This window comes from Pocillopora damicornis, chromosome 6 (assembly GCF_964200805.1).
Source record: "Pocillopora damicornis chromosome 6, jaPocDami1.2, whole genome shotgun sequence".
In the NCBI taxonomy this organism is placed as follows: Eukaryota; Metazoa; Cnidaria; class Anthozoa; order Scleractinia; family Pocilloporidae; genus Pocillopora; species Pocillopora damicornis.
In genome coordinates, this window is record NC_142675.1 from 6,902,305 (window position 1) to 6,919,240 (window position 16,936).

General features: G+C 38.2%; 1 long non-coding RNA gene across 1 annotated transcript; it reads left to right on the forward strand.

Moving 5' to 3' along the window:
* The first annotated feature begins 15,844 nt into the window (after positions 1 to 15,844).
* LOC149043680 (uncharacterized) lies at positions 15,845 to 16,406 on the forward strand. Its single transcript, XR_016187999.1, has 2 exons — positions 15,845 to 16,237; positions 16,370 to 16,406. It is a non-coding gene; the product is annotated as an uncharacterized LOC149043680 (long non-coding RNA).
* Positions 16,407 to 16,936: the final 530 nt, after the last annotated feature.

Sequence of the window (16,936 nt, forward strand, 5' to 3'; positions counted from 1 at the left end):
ATAACTAAAAGATGTTCGATAAAACTAATAGATGAGGAAGCGGAAATAGAAATGACCGGAAGTCAGATTAAACAAGAAGCCCCGGAAACTAACACTTTCAAAATGGCTGAAATAGAGGCAGATGATCAGTGAAGTTTGAGAAGCACTATGCAAGGTGCGCGGATTTGGCTGCCCAACATCGAAGGATAAAACCCCGCATGTGACTTGAAATGTCTTTTTAACAACCACGCAAGGGAAGGACTTGAGATATACAACTTCGGTCTTCTCGATAACAAAACCCACAACTTCCACCAGCGAACGATTTAACTGAACAGCAAATCTGCATGTTAGCATGTAAGATGGGACCCTTATGAAACAGATCAGTTAGCTAAATCAGTATGTAGCTTGTCAAATTGACTATTGTAGTCATTCTTTGATTTCAGCCTGCAAAGGAATCATTAATAGATCTGGACATTCTAGTTTTCTGAATGCAGTAATTCCTGAAAAGTTTTGCTAGATGTCGTGCAAAGAGGGAAAAAAAACCATCTCTTGATATTTCGGAGGTTGATTCATCTTTGAATTTCTGTGTCACGCTTGTCATGCAACTGATATAATAAGATAGAGAAGATATATAAACCGGAACCCCAATTTGGCTAGAATGTGGTAGAGCATAATTAACGTGATCATCGAGACAGCTAATAAAATCATAAATAAACAAGGTAAGAGTGCTATGTTAGATTTTTTTGGAAATTTTAATGATTTATGCCAGTTAACGGCGGCGACAAGAAGGCACACCATGTATGTTTCATAGTCGCTATCAAGTAAACTTTGCCGGACTTTGAGTTCGTCTCAAGATAGAACAACACAAATACACAGTAATTTCATAACCATCCGTTTGTCTTTTAAAAGCTTGAAGCTCAGAGATTCTGTCATATCGGTCATTGTTAAAACTGTCTTTGTTTGATGCTACTTTTTGACACAGGAAAAGTATGTCGGACAAAAATATTCACCGAAAAATTTTCTTTGCCAGCTTCAATAATGACAGGGGATTAGGTTTAGATGATAAAACAAAGTATTATGTTGACAGAAATACCATAGGTCTAGTATATTCGTTACATGAGGTCACGCAACTCGGGTAACGCTGTTTCTCTGATACATGCTGACTTTAGCTCTTAAAATCTATTCTTTTAAATTTTCCTTTCGCTGAAACGTTCAATATTATAGAGTTTGCAATAAATCGACTACCAGCAAACGACCTTTTGTTCTTTTATGACAGTTATATAAGAAAGACCCCACATCGGCTCATAGCATCGCAGATAAGACGCAGGAATAATAGTGACCTTTGGAAAACCGCCACTCACAATCAATCTTGCTGGCCCAGCTGGTCTTTGGACGGGTCGACGATGGAAACGTCAAAAGAACAGACGTAAAGGCTTATGAGAAGAAAGAAAGTTTTGATTGGGGTTAAGTCACAACTACGAGCGTGGCCGGGTTTTTAAGAGTGGTGGGGGGGGGGGTGGGGGGGGGAGAAGGGACGGATTCCGGCCCTTCAAAATTTTGAAAATATAAGAAGACGAACGCATCATTCTTGTCGGAAGATCAGGAAACCGGGAAACGAATTAGTTTAAACTAACATCACTCTCCATGTGAAGATTTGACCCGAAGAAAGCGCAGGTACATACAGAAAATTAAAGTTATTCAATCTGTAACTTAAACTTCAGTAATCGGTTGTTGACGTACGGTATTTCACACGCGTAAATGTGTATAATTATGAAAATTTTAACACGAGCCTTTGGAGGTAAGCGTATGTTGAACATATATTTGATACATTAGCTACCTTTTTCTCTTTTCAAGACGGTTGCTTAGCCTCATTACGTGCCCTGGGCGTAATTATTTCGTTTGAAGCACTGTTGTCGAGAAGATCGTGTGAAGGCTAAGTCGATACATGAAGTATGAATTGATGCGCACTAAAAGGTTACTTTATTTGAATTTCATACTTTGGCAAGAGTCTGTATTCAGACCAACCGTTTTATTTTCAGCAGTCGTTTCTGATCTACATTAAAGGGACAGGGAAATGCTTTAGTTAAGATTGTGTGACAGTCATTAGACATGTAATTTCTCCGAGTAACTACATGTATAGTGGTGCGTAGTTTTTACTATTTCATTTTGTTCTTAGGAATTTTTTTTATATGATTCATCAAGCTTATGATATCACTTAGGAATGCCTTTACAGCTGCAAGTGTAAGCTCGAATGTAATTTCACGGTGTCCTAGCGGATTTGGACCCCCCTCTTAGATTTGGACCCCTGGTCCAGATCCGGTAGCGGATACGGCCTCCCCGGCCCTAAACCGCTAACGAATATGGACCCCCTCTGCGAATTTGGACCCCCAAACAAAACTGAGTGAAAACATCATCCTTAACGTTCTAGTAGAAATAGCTAAAACTTTACGTTCCAGTTCGTACTACAGTATGTTGTTAAATTCAAAACGTGCGTATCGTCAATGCATGCGAACTGGCTGCTGGAAATGACCTGTAGGATGTTTCTTTTGACCAAGGGAAAATGCGGAAGCATTTAGTTTAATGTTTGGAGAAAGGTCGTTTCGAGCCTTTTCCGCGACAGTCGAAAACCGCTACATTCAATAGACTGATTTAGCAAGAGGACGGGAACATCATTTCAGAACGGGAAAGCGCGCGGATAGTCTGCACATGACTATATTTCGACTTCCAGTGTTGGCGTTGCCGTTCTCCCCAATCGATCGTGTTTATGCTGGATTCCCAAATCCAGCTTAAACACAATCGATAGCAAGTGCCGGATCCAAGATTTCAGGGCTCAGTTCACTTTTAAGCTTTTCTTTGATACATTTCTTGAATAAAAACTCTAAGAATGGGATGCTCTTAATTTTACCGTGAATTAATTCATCATTAAGCTTGCTTCATGATAAAGTTTATCAAAATGAAATATCACTAAGCTTATTTCCCGTATTATTCGGTGTTATTTGTTGTCACTGTCATCCTTATAGTGATGAAATAATGTTCGACGAATTGAATCCAGAGATAAAAATTTGGGAATAGCTTGGGTTTGCACTTTTTTATGTCTTAAATTCTTGGTGAAAACTGAGATAAGAAAATCATGCTCTCGCTGCAAAAGAAAATGACAATCAGTTTGATTTCGGCACGGCTTTTTAAATCTCAGTATTAATTTGATTCAGTCTTAAACGACTTTATTCGTTAAAAGATATATATATATATATATATATATAAAATAATAATAATAGTAATAATAAAATTAAACAACAACAACAACAACAACAAAAACAGGAACGAAGTCTTATTCGTCAGTCTAACCGTTCCGTTGGTGACTAGTTTGACTTCATTTCATTCTTTCATGGTTAAACAGGAACTCATCGTATACAAATCCATCGTTGGATCGTTTGGTTTCTAGATGGTTTCGCCTTAACTGCTGACAACTCCGTTCAAAATGCATCGCAACTCTAAGAAGGTGGTGCTCAAAAGAGATGTACCGTCATGATGGAGAAGAATATTCAATAAACAAGGGGAAAAACGACGACAATTTCAATTCCAAATTATACTTTTCAAAATTATGAAGAAAAACGAGAAGTGCTGAAATCTAATAGCACGAAACAAAATGACGGCGACACAAATCATGGAAAAAAATATTCAGTGGGCTTCAAAATTTGATAGATGAATTAGTAGACTCGAGAATTAACTGGAATGGAATAATTTCAAAGCTTAATCCCCATGTGGATTCATATTAACAACTTACTTGCAGTATCTATAACTATCCTCTGTTTGCACTTGTTACATAACTCTCAAAGAGGATAATTTTGTTGTCCTTCAAGTGGTCAATGAAAGCGAAAGTTCAAAGGTGATGTTGATCTTGAAAGAGCCGAGGTTAGGATATTCAAGAACAAATATAACTTTGACGGTCCGTTGTAACGACTGCTAGGTCACTTCTGAGACACAACGGGGCGACGTTCTCGACCAGTTTCTTTGCGGTATTTTTGCTGCGCGCGAAATTGTCAACTGACGTTCCCGTCCTCTTACTAGACCACTCTAATAAGAGACAAAATTGTAACATCAATTTATTTTGCTATTGTTCCATGCCCGGACGATATGGCACAGTGGGAGTTGTGCGAGGAATGGTTGCAAATGAGCCGCGAGGGATTTACTGCCCGGGAGGGCGGGTGGCTCTGCATTGTCTGAAGACCGCCGGACTCTAGACGTCTTCGTAATTGTTAAGTTATTATTTCGGATCCCTCAACAGTTAATAATCGTTAAAATTAGAAAATGAGATTGAGTTCAATGTAATAGTCTCCACTTTTTTTAAGACCCTAATATTCATGTTGATTTGCATTTGAAAATAAGCTGAGAGTTCCAATAGTTCAGAATAGAAACGTTTTTACTTATCATAGGCTTTACGAACGACTTCTAGTAGGAGTAGTTACTTCGTTCTTGTTCAGAAACTGTTCAATGTTATTTAATTAGAAAATCAGACTGAGTTATTTTTGTGACTTGACGCAATAGTCTCCACTATTGTTATGACGTTTCGTATCAATGTTGATTCGCATCAGAAGAAGCAAAGAATTATTGTAACAATTTCGATAGTTCGAATGCAGTAGTTTGTTTGAATTTAGTTCTTGCGTATACTGTGCGACTCGCTATAATGAATGCGGCAGAATTGGAACGAAATGACTGTTTTTCTTTTCCTTTTATTAGGGAATGTTGTGTTGTGATTGGAGAAAACATCGACACAAAGCTTTCAGATGGAATTAGTTACCAAATATGGTACAAACGATGCTAATAAGGAAAGTTCGGAAAGGGGGTCCATATCCTCTAGCGGATTTGAACCAGGGGGGTCCAAATCCGCTGTAACAACCGGAGCCCCCGAATGTCCACTGTTCGGTTGTAGTTTAGTTGGATTTGTGCTGCCGTGCTGAACTGTTCGCTTGAGAGAAGGCTAAAGAGCTAGAGAACTTCTTCCTGGCAAGGTAGGATTGTTTACGCTGTTTGCTGCATTAAGTACATGTGCTTGACCTTGTTGATTACCGAATTGCTTTTAGTCGCTAAGCTTGTTTTCTAACGCGTAAATCCCGCAAATTCGCTTAGTTATTATTATGTTTCACTGTTTCAAATAATTTCATTCTATTTTGTTTTTAGCCTGCTTTTGAATTTGCTTTTCCGTAGTTAGGGATCAGGGACATTCGCTCTTTTGTTTACTGTCATTTCTCATTTTATTTTCATCTGTTGTTATTGTAATTGGAGACACGCGTTTGTTCCAAAACGTGCTCGCTTCATTCGTTTTTTTATGCACAATTTTATTACAGTTGGTCATAATTTCAATCAGTTTATTGCAAAACAACGTCTGTTTCTCTTACGACTCTTGTTGTTGGGCTATATTTTCTTAGTTTTGTTCTCTAGATATGATTTCAATTTCGTAGTTTGCCATTTATAGTCAAAATATTCATTTTTCCTTGCATTTTATAAATAGCTTTTGGTTAAGAGAATATATTATACAGTTTGTGTTCTCACGAGTTTATATTCTCTTGCTCTGGTAGCACGCCATTATCTGATAATCCCGACAAATCTGCGTATTGACATCTTAAATGTTAATTTGTGGAAAAAACGATCGGAGTAAAGCTATGAATTGATTTCCAATGAAAATCGGGCAAAGAAGAGAAAAACAGGCGAGATTGAATATCACAACTGTCATGAAAACTGAAGATGTTATGAACAAAACGTCTTACCGCGAAATATGTATAAAAGATTTTCTTCAATTTACGTAACTTACAGGATATCTTCGGTTATTTTTAGCATCATAAAGCGAAAGAAGGTTGCAAATATATTCCTTTTTAAACATTTGTTAAAGTTTCCGGGACTCTAAAACGAAAAGGATCCAGGCGGCGTGAAACGGAATGGAACGGAAGGTGTAACAACTTATCCCGGACTTCTGCACGAACCCACGAATTGGAAATAAAAGGTTTTCGTGAAAATTTTGTACCTTTCGGGATATCTACGGTTATTTTCACATTTCCACACTGATATTAACGATCACCTCGACCCATCAGGAAAGAAAAAAGGTTTTCAAACGAACAAATTTAAATGAATTTGTGAAGTTTTCTTGGCTCTGCATCTCCTAAAACAACTACAAAGATCGAGGCCGCGCGAAACAACATGCCCCTTTATCGACCTGGTACAGGCTCGGCCAATCCCGGGGCTCATTCTGACCCAGTATTAGCAAGGTGGCGTATTGCGCGTAACGTATTCTTAAAGGAGCGCGGTTCCCTGTGTTTCGATGGTTTGTTTATTTAAATTAGTCAGAGCAGATCCTTTTCAGTAAATCATTCGAACGATATTGCAAGTACAAATAAAGTAGTAAAGTCAGTAAATGGCTCTTTAGAAGCAAAACATGCTATAACATTTCCACGATTATTATCGATAACTTAAAATGTTTGCCTCTGCTATTGTTCGAGCAAAAAGCGGTTAATAGTCGCACAAAGGTCAAACCCAAGCAATTTGTTTGATTTTTTTTCTCTCGTGCCAATAAGTTGCCCATACTTTTACTTCTCTTGTCAAACCTGCTATAAGAGCTCTACATTCAAGTTAAATAGTTAACCGTTAATTGAAATAACACAGAAGGATAGCTCTTTAAGGCGGTATTAATGGTTTATGGTAAAAGATTATGAAAAGCTGGAAGGAAGGACCCCTTAAGCTTTAGAAATACAGAATCCATCTAGCCAGCGAGATTCTTTCGAAGAATATCAATCAATTTTTAATCGACTTTATCCTCGGCATCACCGTCGTGGTTGCTTATTTATAAGCTCCCTAATATTCAGTTCTTGAAACACTATTAGAGTTCGCTGTCAAATTTTGCGGGAAAAGTTGACCTACTGTCGAACAGTCGAATAACCTCTGGGTGAGAGGCGAAATCGATCGCTTTGCAAGTCGTGAGAGCATCGTTGTTTGGTCCCAGACCTCGTTTCTTACTACCCCTATCCCCGCGGTGTTTCTTCTCTACAAAAGGGTTTTCTTTTAGCTTGTGTGTTCAAGTCTTTTTTTTAGTGCATAGATAAACAGTAACACCCCAATAAGTTGTTACGTATGGTTTAAGACCACACACAGAAAAATTACTTCAGTTGTGACAACTTTATTCCATCCGTTATGATTTGATATTAGCCGGCTAAGCGTAGCGGGACACGTCTTCCCTCCCAAAAAAAATCTTTGCATCTTTGCCGATGCCCAGTTCTCATCACGCAACACGGCTATGAGAACAAACCGAAATCATCTAAAAAGATTTTCCCGTTCGTTAGGACTTTCAACCCTGCTAACCAGAATGTCAAAAAGATTCTTATGAAACACTGGCACCTTACTTCAGGCTACAATAACCTGGTGCAAATGTATCCTGATCCCCCAATTGTTACTTGTCAGAAGGTCCTTAAAGTATTCTGTTGTTAGAGCACAACTTCCTTCACTTAAATTACACAACAGCATTTTGGAAGTTATACACGGTAAGGGTTTAATGGAAATACTACAAGACGAGGCAATAATTTCATCCCTTCCATTCTAATAAATCCTACTTCCTCCGGATAACTCCTCCCTCAGATTCCGCGCTCCTATGCAACACGATAATGTATACGAGTAACACCGCTCCCCCAAGATGATAGTTCAATCCCTTGGGGTGGGGCGTGGGGATTTTCGGTGCGTGAAAGGTGCTAAAAACGGCTCTTATATGATACAGAGCTTAACAGCAAACTCCTTTATCATAAATTGCAGAATCATTTTGTGACAGAAGGAACCTAAAATGATTCTAAGTCGCATGGTTACTGGTCAAAAAAGAAACCTAAAGTCTGCAACTCCGATGTATTTTCGTCTCAGAAAAGCTCCTTCTGATCACCAGCACACATAGTGTTGGCTTATACTATTTTGCGAAACGAAACGAAACGAAACCAGGTGAGATAGAACAAAACTAAAGGAATAATTCAGATATATTTTCTAATAAGGTAAAGATATATTTCACAAGAATTTGGATTAATCGTTTATTAACATGAACGATTTTTATTCATTTCGCAAAGTAGTAATTTAAGAAGAGTTACTATTTTCCGAAATGGACTATTTTCACCCTGCGGTGACAACGTTACCTCTTTCGTGTCACAAAAATACATGTAGACATTACAAATTACTATAACACCAAAATTTTGGCCTCTTCTTATTTCTTGAACCGTATTAAAACATATTTCGCAAAATAGTAATTTTAGGAGAGTTACTATTTTGCGAAATGGACTTTTTCACCCTGCAATGACAACGTGACCTCTTTCATGTCACAAAAATCTATTTAAACATTACAAATTAGTATATCACCAAAGACTTTGGCCTCCTCTTATTTCTTAAACGGTGTTAAAATATATTTCGCAAAATAGTAAATTTAGGAGAGTTATTATTTTGCGAAATGGACTATTTTCACCCTGCGGTTACAACGTGACCTCTTTCATGTCGCAAAAATCCATTTAAACATTACAAATAAATAAATCACCGAAGACTTCGGCCTCCTCTTATTTCTTAAACCGTGTTAAAACATATTTCGCAAAATATTATAGGAGAGTTACTATTTTGCGAAATGGACCATTTTCACCTTGCAGTGACAACGTGACCTCTTTCATGTCACAAAAATACATTTAAATATTGCAAATTATTATATTTTCGAAGATCTCGGTCACCTCCTCTTTAGCTATCCATACAAAATTAATTTCGCAAAGTAGTAAAGCCAGAAAAATTACTATTTTGCGAAATGGATTATTTTCACTCAGCACTAATTAGCACTATTCATTAGCAGCACATTTTTTCATGGTAAACTCAAACGATGGAATTAAAACAGAAGCAAGTATTGATTAAGATATGAATACTTGGGAACCCTGAATGACTGCGATCAGTGGCCGATCGACTTAACATTACAAAATTGATTTTATTTCGCGTTTATCGCAGAATTTGTAGAGCGATTGCTAACAATCTTTCCGGTCAATATATGAATTACCAACTTGTTTGAAATTGAGCACCGCAGGGCAAAATGACTAATTTCGGATCCTTCGCCCAAAGGCACGCGTTGGATCAATGATCTGTCTTTAGACCACGCATATCAGTGATCCGGTGAATCCTTGTCTAGAGTGGATTTGATAGATCACTGATCTGAAAATGGATTTGCTCGAGAGGAACGCCACAGATCAGAAATCCTGATCCGGATTCTCCCAAAGGAACGCACCGAAAAAATAGCCCATTTCGCAAAATAATAACTCTCCTACATTTACTATTTTGCGAGATACGGTTAAGAAAATAAGAGGAGGCCAAAATTTTTGGTGATATACTAATTTGTAATGTCTAGATGTATTTTTGTGACGTGAAAGAGGTCACGTCGTCACCGCAAGGTGAAAATAGTTCATTTCGCAAAATAGTAACCCTCATAAAATTACTATTTTGCGAAATATATTTTAACACGGTTTGAGAAATGAGAGGAGGCCAAATTCTTTGGTGATATACTAATTTGTAATGTCTAAATGTATTTTTGTGACATGAAAGAGGTCACGTTGTCACTGCAGGGCAAAAATAGTCCATTTCGCAAAATAGTAACTCTTCTTAAATTACTACTTTGCGAATTGAATAAATATCCTTCTTGTTAACGAACGACTACTCCAAAATTCTTGTGAAAGTTATCTTTACCTTATTAGAATATATATCTAAATTATTCCTTTAGATTTGTTCTATCTCACCTGATTTCGTTTCGTTTCGTTTCGCAAAATAGTGTAAAGCTTCTGTGGATTCCTTTTTTATATCCTTGTAAACAGTGTAGTACTTTTCGTTTTCTACTGAAGCTCGTGCTGTCCTTGTTTTCTGCTCTATAAAACTATCTCAAACGAATGCGTCATTACACTTCAGTTTTATTTATGGCCAAACCACGTTCGCTTCTATGCAAACCCAAAACAAGTCGTCAAATGCAAGGTATTTGCAGTACACCACAGTTATACTGATGAGGTCCGAGGTTAGGGTGGCCGAACGAAAATCAAACGAAGGTAGCTTTGATGGCAAGTTTTCTAAATAAAGTTCGGCATCTAGATACTAGTAAATGCTAATGTTTTGTCGTTTAAACAAGGGTAAAACTTATTGTGCCTCTCCTCCCACCTGGCAAGTTCTTCTGTTAGAGGTGCCATTCATACTTCTTATATGAAAAGAAATAGTCTTTTTGAGAAAAGAGAATTATAAATCAGCCAAGTGCAATATCGCATTTGAACTTAAGTGATTGCTGGTAAGTCAAAGAAGGATTCATTTATTGACTAAGGCGGAAAATGGGCGAGATTCCAGACCTGAGTGGCTCATCCCACGCTGGATCAGTACGAGTTATCATAGTATAGTGTCGCCAAAGAATTTACGCCAAATTACGGCTCTTAATCCGTTATTATCGGAGTAAGGTCGTGTCTTGTTCGGCAACGTCGCATGACTGTTGCAGGAGCCATTAATGTGTAACGGGCTAAGTGTGCACCTCACGGAAACTCGTCCCTACTCTTCCTCTGTTATCCTTCTAGGCGAAGCCTCGAAGACCATTCAAACAATTGAACAGAAGTCTCCAACATGGTTCAGGTGCGGGTAGGATGCGGTTGATCTCTATCTCGAAAGACTTGTTTGACGTTTCTAAGCGGACGATTGTCGCCAAAGTAAAGTCATTCGTTTACAATATACATACTTTTCAACTTGATTCGTGTTATTACTCGAGAAGGACTTGTTTTGACCCTCGTGGCTTAGTACTTCGGTTAGCGGTAAAATTTCCACACAATTGTAAATAAATCTGTTTTCCTAATGGAAATGTATTGTTTTTGACACTGTTTTCTCTAGCCAAGAACTGAATGCATCATGTAGTATGGGGCTGTGCGGAAATTTTACCCTATAATCTGTAGTTTTTAATGCTGACTGACACTTATTTTGTTAATCATTTTGTCGAATTTGGCTGGATTTGCCCGGCGAATAGCTATGAAATATGGGTTTTGTAAACTCGTGGATCGTTCATTATTATTTGATATCGTTTGACCAAGTATCTACTATTTTTCCGAATCTGGTTAATTTACTCGGAAAATGGTAAAATTTCCGCACAGCCCCATACTACATTATGCATTCAGTTCTTGGAGAGAGAAAACAACGACATAAACAATACATTGTTTTTGGGAAAACAGATTTGTTTAACAATAGTATAGGGCTATGCGGAAATTTTACCCGAAAAATTCTACAGTTACATGCACATGTAATATCTCCTCTATCTTTTTTAATCGTGACGAAAATACATGCTTTGATTGGAATCCCAAAAGTAACAGACTAGTTTTTTTAAGGGCATCAGCTTTGCCTGATGGGTCATCTGACCACGGATGCCTGATGGCATGTAAAATTTATTTTAGTTGAATTAATGTTAGCTAAACATTGAACAGCTTTTTAGTTCCCGTGGGATGAAAATCGATTAAGAGACCGAAGTGGCCCAATTCATTTGGACTTCTAACTTGGAAATGTTTCCAAAGTAGTTGTTTAAAATCAATTTTCTAGTAAATACTCCTGGCTTGTTGTGAATAACATGATACATTCCTTCATTTTGAGCATACGGAACAACTGATACATGTACCTCTACTCCAGAAAGACTGAAAACTGCCGCTTGTAAGCTCAAAGCTCTGAAGTCTTTCACATTAAGCGTGAGATTCATGCAAACAAATTTATATTATGTTCTCAAGCTGAAACTATTGTTTCTTACAGCAAACTGCTGCTTTCATTAAGTAACTATGAAATTAATTATCGTTTTAAATATAATTTACTCCTTGTTCCCTTCAAACATGCTTTAAACTCTTTCCAGCGGTGGAAATGCTTGCTTTGACTAAATTATGCCATGGCAACTTCATTTTTTTTTCTTCACAATTTTCAGGGGGAGTATCCTAGCCTAAGGACGGTGATGCCTGTGAAACTGACTCAAACTTGGATACAAACTGACTCAAACTTGGGTATGAACTGACTCAAATTTGGGTACAAATCGACTTAGATTTGGGTACGAATCGACTGCATTTGGGTACGAAACGATCGGTACCAACTGAGGAAAGCCGCAAAGTTATGGAAACAAGGAATGTATGGCGCGAAAAAGCTAGTAGAAGTAACAACCCCAAAGACTGGTCACCTTAGAGAAATCACAAACGCCAAGTCAGAAATTTAATCACAAGGGTAGATTGTGAATTCTTTAAATCCAAACCAACCCCGTAGCGGTGATCAAAATCGTATCTGGGACGCAATGCGTCTTTGCACCCAAAGATTACAGCAAAGACAACGTAGTCGTGGCGGAAGAGTTTAATAGTTTTTTGTTATCAGTTGGAAAATCAAAGAATACTAAAATATAATATTTGGTTAACGAGTAAGACTTTGAGCTTGATGACAGCAACTTTGAACCTAAGGAGTTTTTCCGCCCTCTGAGCCATTTTGTTTATGATGAATTTCGCCCCATTACTAGTTCACCTCCAAACGTGAGACAAGTTGGCCCCGAAATCCTTTGACTCGTTTTTCTGCCACAGAAACTATACGCACTCTAACACAATTTTAATATGTGCACCTGAACCTGTGCTTCGCCAGATACGAAAAACCCTAAAAAATCACTCTTTAGACGTGGCCAAAAAATGTGTAGAAACGTATTCCTCGTCTAATGCAGTAGCACAGTACCCTGAGGAAAGGGTAAACTAACCTGATTACACTACTAATCATAAACATTACAATTTCCTCCGATGTGATCAGTGCATCAGCTGCTTTATATTTCTCTAATTACTCTGTACAGTTGTAATCGGACAGTTGGCTGTAATCGGACACCTGTAATCGGAGAGTCGAAGCAGCCAATCATACTAAGTCCACTTAGCTAAATCCACCAATCACAGAATTTATCACGATAACCATAGCAACAATCTCTAACCCTGAAAAAAAACTGGGAAATTTCCAAATTTTTCGCTTTAGACATTGTCCCTACTGGAGATGTTTGTCCTAAATGTATTTTTTCCGCCGTAATTGATGTTATTCTAACGTGAGCAGAGACGAAAGTCCTCAAAGAGTAAAGGAAATGGACAGTCCGAGTTTTGAAGGTTTTCACACTCAGTAAGATTGCAACCTTACGTACGGTAATAAAAATCAAACGCAGCTAACACTCGTGTAGTATGTATAGTTCCGTGTTCAAAAACAAAACAGAACAAAACAGGGATGATGAAAAATATAGCCAAACTGGCATAACTGTTAAAATTCATACTAATCATGACGGTGTCATGCTGAGGTCCAACGCGGCTAGCTCATCATGGCGATCTCCGGTCATCGCACTCAAGTAAGCCTCAGAAATTACATCGGCCGCCCTTCGAGAGAACAGCTAAGAGCTTGCTCTGATATCCTTTCCAATGCGTTGAGTGGAAGGCCACTTTAGTCACTTCAGCCGAGTTTTATGGCGCTGTCATCCCAAGAAATCTTCATGTTCCGGTAAATTCGGCTGTCGTTCATTTTTAAAACACACGCTTGAACATTTTGTTTTCTAATTGTCATGTGGAACAAAAAACTTGCGTGTTTTTATGAGCCACAATTCGGCCGGATTTCACTGAGCATTTCACTTTCAGATCCTGTATTAGAGACCAAAAGGCTTTAGGCGAAAGAGTTAAATTCGACCTGCCGAACTATTTCAGTTTCTAAGCTACTGCAGAATGTGAACTTTGATGGTTTGACATTTTTTGACAGCTTTAGTCTTGTATAGCCGATCAGATTATTTGAACCATTCTAACAGGGATTCTGATTGGCTTATTGCAGTGTGCTTTATGAGAGTATAGAGCATGCTTTTCGACACTGTTGTTCGCTTTGGAAATGAAGTTTGTTTTGAAAATTGAAACTAGTGCGTGGGGAATTTAACGAATTCTTTATCGTAAAACAAATAGAGCAGCCTTGACTGAGCTCTGTTCTGTTGTAAAACACTTAGAAAGCGGTTAGAGCACTTAAGAAGTGGGGAGAAACACTCGATTATGTCTCGTGTTTCTCCCTTCACCTCTTTCATGCTCTAGCCGCTTCATGCGTACTTTACAACAGAACAGAGCACAGACAAGGCTTCTCTATTTATTAATTAGATGCGAAAAACGTACGCATTTCTTACGAGTACGAAACCCACGCTGTAGAACCACCCATGCTTAGATCGTTGTTTACTTGACTTCACGGTCAGAAAATTGCGTGGCGTCATGTTAAAAATAGGATCTTCAAACTATCATGAAAACAACGAGGAAGTCTTTGGATATCCGCTTTACAGACTACCGACACCAGCACTATTATGAAACCACGCACGAGGGATGTTACTAAACTGTAAATCAGCCGACCACGTACGAGGGATGTTACCAAATTGTAAATCAGCAGACCACGAATCTCTGGAACCTGTGGAACTTGTGGAGGCTGCGGAACCTGTGGAACCCTATATTTTTAATAAAAGAATAGCGGTGAAATAAAATATAAAACTAAAAAGACCTTAACACAGTTTGAAAGTTCGTTTTAGGCTATAAAGAAGATTACTTTAAAGAAAAATACGTTTTAATTGTCCTTGGCGATCAACTTTAACTGTAGGGACATTCACTGTACAAGGGTATATAACGTCTTCAGGAGCAATCAGCAGTCAACTACCCCGAGTGCTAATAACTGAACTATAATTTGAAGGTTCTAACGGTTGGGGTATCGCGACAACCAGCAACGCCGAAGGCTCTCAGCAAATCGTTGGCTGCAATTGACGCTGGAACAAGGAACAGGAACGTAAAGTAACATCATCGCTTGTGATGCATTGTTATCGTGAAACTTATCGTCATATTGTTTGCTGTGTGTCTCTTGTTTACGTGTTAATTACATGCGAGCGTTTTTACGTTTAATTTGTTGTATGGTGTACTTGTGGTTGGTCTTTGTACCGTAGCATGATATTACGTAATTATGTCGAGTAATTTTTCAGGTGTCAATGTACAAATTTAGTCCTGTAGATACAATCACTTTTTAAGAAGCTGCGTCGTCGTTTTTTTGCCTGTAAAGCTATGCACCGCTAAGGTAAATATTTTCTTTTTTATGAATTTATTTGTAAGTTCTCGTTGTCTACAGTGTATTTTCCTACTCATGTTTAGTACCGTAGTCGTTTGGATCTCTTAAAATAAATGATGAACACAATTACCCGTGACTTTGGTGACATGCCTGTAAAATTTCGGGGAGATCGGGGGGTCCGGACTCGCGGATTCACAGCGTTTTGCTTTCAGTACATTTGTTTGGTCGGTGTTTCTTACAAACATATCTTGTAAAGGGTTATTTAGAGAGCTTGGGAGATGAACTGAAACCGAGCTAAATTTCGCCAAATCAGCTCGGGAAAACCAACAGAATGCAAAAGAACACCTACTTGAGTGGGTTAAATTTATCCTTTTTCAAAACTATTCAACATCTTTAGAAGGTTGTGACCGCGAATGTTCATTACTGGGATACCTGTGGTAGCCCAGTCATAAAATGCCTTTGTTTTTTTGTCGTCTTTTTTTTTTTTTTTTTTTTTTTTTTTTTCCTCCGCCACAAAATGGAAAAATTGCGCAATAGTACCCAGAGGTCATTGGGTCTCAACACCATGACAACTAACTGTGATCCAATGAGGTGTTCACATGCTGATCACGCGTGCTATCTTGATGATGATTGACGTTGTCATGCACGGACAGGGCCGGGTCACATGACGAACACGAGATTTTTGCCCGTAAAACTATTTTGTCAGCCGTTTTGTATTTCAACGTAATTGGATTACGATTATCTGGAGTATTTTGGAGCAAACGCTCAAAATACTTATAGACGCATACACAAGTCGTATTGTTCGCGGCCAATCCACACAAAAAGATGTTATTGAGCGGTAATTTTGGATCGGACAGAATCGCGAACGCTTGAAAGCCATGAAAGCATTGAATGCCTTATATGTCTTGTATGCCAAGTATGCCAATGTCTTAGTTGAAAACGTAAACTCGTTGTAGAAAGCAAAATCTGAAATCTGAAACCAAACTGCATATACTCTATGCAATCTATTGAACAACACTACTACCGTGAGACTGAAGAACAAAATTCAAATGGATACAAACTGCTAGTGAAGAAAGACGCCATGTTGGATTCACTTGATGCCAGGGAACGTAGCTACGATAACAGTGCGAATGGTATTTATTTCACGATCAGAAAGGTGAATCTTATGTTTGTTTTCATTGTAGTTGTATGGATATTCTTTTTTAATAAATACATGATCCAAAATCCCGTGTTTTTTGTGTATAATGTTATTATGTCAAGTATTGTTTACGCAATTGTCTTGTCACAGGCGACCCAAGGTCACGTCTCGAGAAAGAGCCAACGATTAATTCACGAACGCGTCACGCGTTGTGTGACTCAGAGTAAGTTATTCTAGGAACCGTTGAAAATTTGAGCACGTTATAAGGAATAGTATAGGGAACGAAATATGGTCGATTTACAACGATAAATATTTCGAAATATGAAGATTTTTCTCGAAAAATCAATAAAACTTACTCATACCCTGTGTATCCGTTGTAGTTTCTGGCGATTGTTGCCGTTTTAAGCTTGCTTTACCATCACTATTATTCACGTCATCTACTTTTATTACATTGGTAAAGTCTGTACAGACATCACACCAACCAACTATGTTGAAGGCTTGAAATTATATTACGATCGATTTTCGTCAAGAAATGGGCCAGGAATTTTCCACAATAGTGCAAATAATCGTGAAGGCTGATCGCGGAAAAGCGATTGCGTGACGCTCGGTAAGCTGTAAGATGACATGTTATTATATACCAGACGTAAAAACTCTTCAGATTCTCAGTCTGCATTTTGTATCCACTCTGCAGTCTATATTTTGTATCCGGTCTGCAGT